Genomic DNA, 5,113 nt, shown 5'->3' on the forward strand with positions numbered 1-5,113 from the left:
CAGCATGTTTCCAGGTGCAGAGTGTCCTAAGCTCTGATATTCTAAACATAGTGCCCAAGGACATAACACTCCCTTGAAGCACTGGAATGTAACCAGACATGTAGGCTCCTTGCTAAGCCTGCTCCCACCAGCTGCATTGTCTATTGATAAGCATATGCTTTTAGCTCGTGAGAAACTCACATAAACCGCCACTGCTATCAATTTTATGTTTGATGCACAGCCTCCCTTCACCGATTCACCCTGCCACCTGCACTACAGATAAAAGTGATTGTGTTCAATAAATATTGTGGAAACCAGAGTTCAGGGCCTTCACTGCCTCCAGTACAAAGTGATGGTCCCCTGGTCCCACTTTCATTCTTAATGTCTTCTCATTCCTTTGTTGCCACAGAACTCAGGGTACCCACGGGTGGGGTGTGGGGGCTGGTTCCCTACATTCTGGTGCCCAAATGTGGGGCTAGAGAATTTTGGTGAAGGAACGCCTGAGCGTGGTAAAGTGGAGGAACAACGGACAAAGGACTCTAGAGAACAAAACTAATCAGCACTACGCGTGAGTAGATGCGCTTGGAAGGATAGGATACCAGGTAAAAATGGGAAAAGCTGAAAGCAAGTATGTTACTTACTCACTTTTAGTGAAGCACCTCTTTAGAAGTGGGGGAGTTAAAATTAGTACTAGCCGCTGGCTCTATCAGTTGTTTTCAATGAATCTGTGCTTTCTTACTCCGTTCTTCTATTGCTTTCTTTGTCTTTCATTGCTTTATAAAGAAGGAGCTGGGGAAGAAGGAGACTATAACTGGGATAAGAAAATTAAAGATAACCCAGTTAAGAAAAAAGAAAAAATAAATGAGGAGAAAAGAGTCTGTCAGCCCCTTCTCTGTATTTTATCAAAGAGTGGCCAGATCAGCCTGACATTCCTCCGTTACAGGAATCAAAAGCCGTTTCAAAAGTGAAACTTGCTGCTCTAGCAGCGGCGTTCAAGCCAAAAGGCTCAGCCCAAGGCCAGCAGAGGCTTCCCTGGTGCAAGGAAGGAGCAGCAAGCTCGAAACACAGGCAGAAAACTGTCAGCAGCAAGCAGCAGCTGGGCGGGTCCGGGTCCAAGTGCCTGTGCGCTGTGCTCTGCAGGTTTCCTGCAGTAAAATTTTATGTGTTCTTTGTAGACAAGTAGCATCAAAATTGTAATTCTCTGCTAAGGTTTAAGTAAAATTTAAATTCTAATAATAACTACTCTGTTATCTCTAAGGTAGCTTTTAACATCCAATTTAAGTAAAATTAGCTAGCCCATAAATTAAAAAGGAACAATTAAAAGTGAGACATATAACTTTGCTCCTCAGTAGAAAAGAATTTCCTAATTAACTGATAAGATGCAAAACCTACTTAATATCTTAAAATGGCAACACTACTGACACAAGCCTTATTTACTCTTAATTTTGTAAATTTAAATAATAAATTTCAATCAGCTATAAAAGAAGGCTAACAAATTAGTTAAAAAGCAATTAAAAGCTAAGCATGTAAAACCAAACCCTTTAAAGAAAAACTTTAAAGCAAATTAAATAAGTTAAAAAGTAAAAATGTTAAGCCCATTCTCAAAAAGTAGAAGAAAATTGTATGTGTTGTAAAAAAACATATGCATAAGAATGATTAAAGGTAGTCTTTGCTCAGCTAGTGAATAACTGTATTCAAAACAGTTTGCCACTCTGAAGTCCATAAACTTAACTTAAAAACTCAATTGCTAGATGTAAGCTGTTCTGCCTGTGACTTTAAGCATATGGTTAAAGTATATTATTTGTCTCTGCTTCCAGAGATGTTTTCTGATTTCTTTTTTTTCTTTTTCTTTTTTTTTTTTTTTTTTTTTTTTTTTTTTTTTTTTTTTTTTTTTTTTTTTTTTTTTTTTTTTGACAGAGTCTCACTCTGTCACCTAGGCTGGAATGCAGTGGCACGGTCTCGGCTCACTGCAACTCTCCCGGGTTCAAGCAATTCTCCTGCCTCAGCCTCCTGAGAAACTAGGATTACAGGCGTGTGTCACCACGCCCAGCTAATTTTTGTATTTTTAGTAGAGATGGGGTTCATTCACCATCTTGGCCAGGCTGGTCTCGAACTCCTGACCTTGTGATCCACCTGCCTTGGCCTCCCAAAGTGCTGGGATTACAGGTGTGAGCCACTGTGCCTGGCCCAGATTTCTTTTTAAAACTTCATGTTACCAATTTCAACTTGCCATCTTAATAATTAATGCAGTAGGCCGGGCGCACGGTGACTCACACCTGTAATCCTAGCACTTTGGGAGGCCAAGGTGCGTGGATCACCTGAGGTCAGGAGTTCAAGACCAGCCTGGCCATCATGGTGAAACTCCATCTTTAAAAAAAATAATAATAAAATTAATGCAGTAAATTGCTAAGTTAATCTTAGCGTCACCAAAATTCCTTTAAGAAAAGAGCAATTTAAAGCACTATTGCACTTCTCAATATCTGATACTTTAACATTGTTTGCTAATGGACCAGGTAAACAAGAAAAAAACTACAGTCTAATGAGACCACATAATTCAATCAAATTCAATCACCCAATCTAAGTTTACTAGCAGTCAAAAAAGCTGAAATTAAAGCTGTGATATTAGCATTAAAAAACTTTTTCTGCTCAGCCCATAAATATAGTAAGTAACTTGGCTTGCTCAGTTTATTTGCAACAAAATCTTAAAAGAGCTTTATTAAGTCTAATCTCAAGCCCAGCTAATGCCTGGGCCATTAGCTTATGGCGATAAGCAAGCAAAAGTAGTAACAACACTACTTAACCAAGACAGTCAAAAACAGAAAAATTAAAGAGAAAAATAGAAATATTAAGAAAGCTATAAAATTATACCCTTAGTAAAAAAGGTTATAAAACAAAGTTTACCATGTCTAAGTTTGTCAGTGAAAGTTACAAAAATGCTATAAAAGGAAATTTATGCAAGTAGGTTGTATAAATTTTGTTTTGAAGGTCTGAACAAGTTTTAAAACATTAATTGTAAAAAAATTCTGTGTGTAAACATATTGGTTAAAAGTTAAAAGTATCATCTAGTGTTCTGTAAACTATACATTAAAGCACACAGTTTTTTCTTAAAACACTAACCTGCTCTTTTACAAAGATTATAAAAGTCTCTTACATGTTACTGTTGATACTTTTTCTCATTTCATTTGGGCTACATGCCAAACCAAAGAAAGCACAGCTCATGTTAAAAACCATCTGTTATCTTGCTTTGCTATTATGGGCGTTCCACAAAAAATTAAAACAGACAATGGCCCTGGTTACAGCAGCAAATCTTTCCAAAACTTTCTGTTACGATAAAAAATTAGTCATACTACTGAAATTCCTTATAATTCACAAGAACAAGCTATTGTTAAAAAAGCTAATAGAATATAAAAAACATTTACAAAAAAAAAGGGGGAGGGGAACAGGGAATATAAAACTCCATAAATGAAATTTAACTTAGCATTACTAACTTAAAAATTTTTTAAGCTTGCCAAGGTGACAACAAATAACAGTGGCTAAACAATACCTGAATAAACAATCCAAAGAAAAGAACTTAGGGCAATTAATTTGGTGGCAAGACCCATTAACAAAAAGTTGGGAAAAAAGACAATACAATAACATGGGGGGAGAGGATTTGTTTGTCTCTCTTCAGGTCCAAATCAATAACCAGTGTGGGAACCATCAAACATTTAAAGCCTTATCATGAGCCGAGGTTATCACCATTACAGTGAGTACTCCTGAAGCTGGGGCAAAAAGTAAAAGAAAATTTTACATAATGGGCATATATTTCTTTCCTTCCTTTATTAACATATAATTTTTGGTCTTAGTATTTTTTATATAATTCAGGAAATAAAACAACTATGTTTTGCCCCCAAAACCTAAATGCAGACAAAATAGAATGGTCCTCAAAGGTAAAAATATTAATTTGGAAAAATTGTGTTTTGGCAGAGACTTAAGGTGCTGTACAATAATTCCCATGGAATTGTTATTAATTGGTCCCCTAAGGGGATATTTAGCATCAATTGCACCAGTCAGCCCTCTTGTCGTGGCACAAAATTATTTAAATGGTATACAAAAAGTAATAACAGTTTCAAGTTAATACACACTAAAACAAATGTCCCTATCATTTGGAGAAATGGAGGCAAGGTAAAACCACAACCAAAAATAATTTGGCCAAAATTGGAAATTAAACAAAAAAACTTTGGAAATTAATGGCCCTAAAACGAATAAAGATCTGAAAAAAAATTATACAAAATTCTGTTACAATCATTATTATTCCTTAAAACTTGTAATAAAACTCTTTGGAGTCAGAGCTGTGTTAAACCTCCTTATCTTTCAGTATTGAGAAGGTTACAAATCAATTTTCTTAACTCCAAGGTAACATCAAAATTGTAAATTGTTTTCTTGTATTAATGCTTCTGAACATCATTGGGAGATGATTAAGCGCCATCTACTGGGCAAAGAGAATAATTTAACTCTGGATATTGCTAAATTAAAGAAGCAAATTTTCGAAGCATCCCAGGCTCATCTTACCCTGTTGCCTGAAGCTAATATTCTTGCTGGGGCCGCTGATGGCCTCTCCAATATCAATCCTTTAAAATGAATCAAAACTACTGAAAAACAACCATTGCAAATTTTGCTTTGTGTCTGTTTATGCTGTTGGTTCTTAGTCTACATATGTTGGAGCCAACTTCGGAGAGAGACCCACCACCACAAATAAACAATAATAGCAATGGTGGTTTTAAAAAATAAAAAAGGGGCAAATGTTGGGGGAAGCAGCAATGGAGGAGGGGTTTACAGTGTGTCTACTTTAACTGGTTATAAGTAATGTATAAAAGATATCAGGAACAATAAACTGCAGAAGGCCTCGGAGGTCTCTGGGGAGGAAGGCCTGTCTATGTCAGCATGTTTCCAGGTGCAGAGTGTCCTAAGCTCTGATATTCTAAACATAGTGCCCAAGGACATAACACTCCCTTGAAGCACTGGAATGTAACCAGACATGTAGGCTCCTTGCTAAGCCTGCTCCCACCAGCTGCATTGTCTATTGATAAGCATATGCTTTTGGCTTGTGAGAAACTCACATAAACCGCCACTGCTATCAATTTTATGTTTGATG

At 36.6% G+C, this 5,113-nt stretch overlaps 1 long non-coding RNA gene across 1 annotated transcript in view; it reads left to right on the forward strand.

Moving 5' to 3' along the window:
• LOC108290148 overlaps positions 1-5,113 on the forward strand; it is a 13,226-nt gene that overhangs the window by 3,318 nt on the left and 4,795 nt on the right. The window contains exon 3 of the long non-coding RNA XR_001819464.2: positions 3,650-3,724. This is a non-coding gene — a long non-coding RNA (uncharacterized LOC108290148). The remainder of the gene's footprint in view (positions 1-3,649; positions 3,725-5,113) is intronic.

The sequence above is a fragment of the Cebus imitator genome, unplaced genomic scaffold (assembly GCF_001604975.1).
Source record: "Cebus imitator isolate Cc_AM_T3 unplaced genomic scaffold, Cebus_imitator-1.0 Scaffold0, whole genome shotgun sequence".
Classification (NCBI taxonomy): Eukaryota; Metazoa; Chordata; class Mammalia; order Primates; family Cebidae; genus Cebus; species Cebus imitator.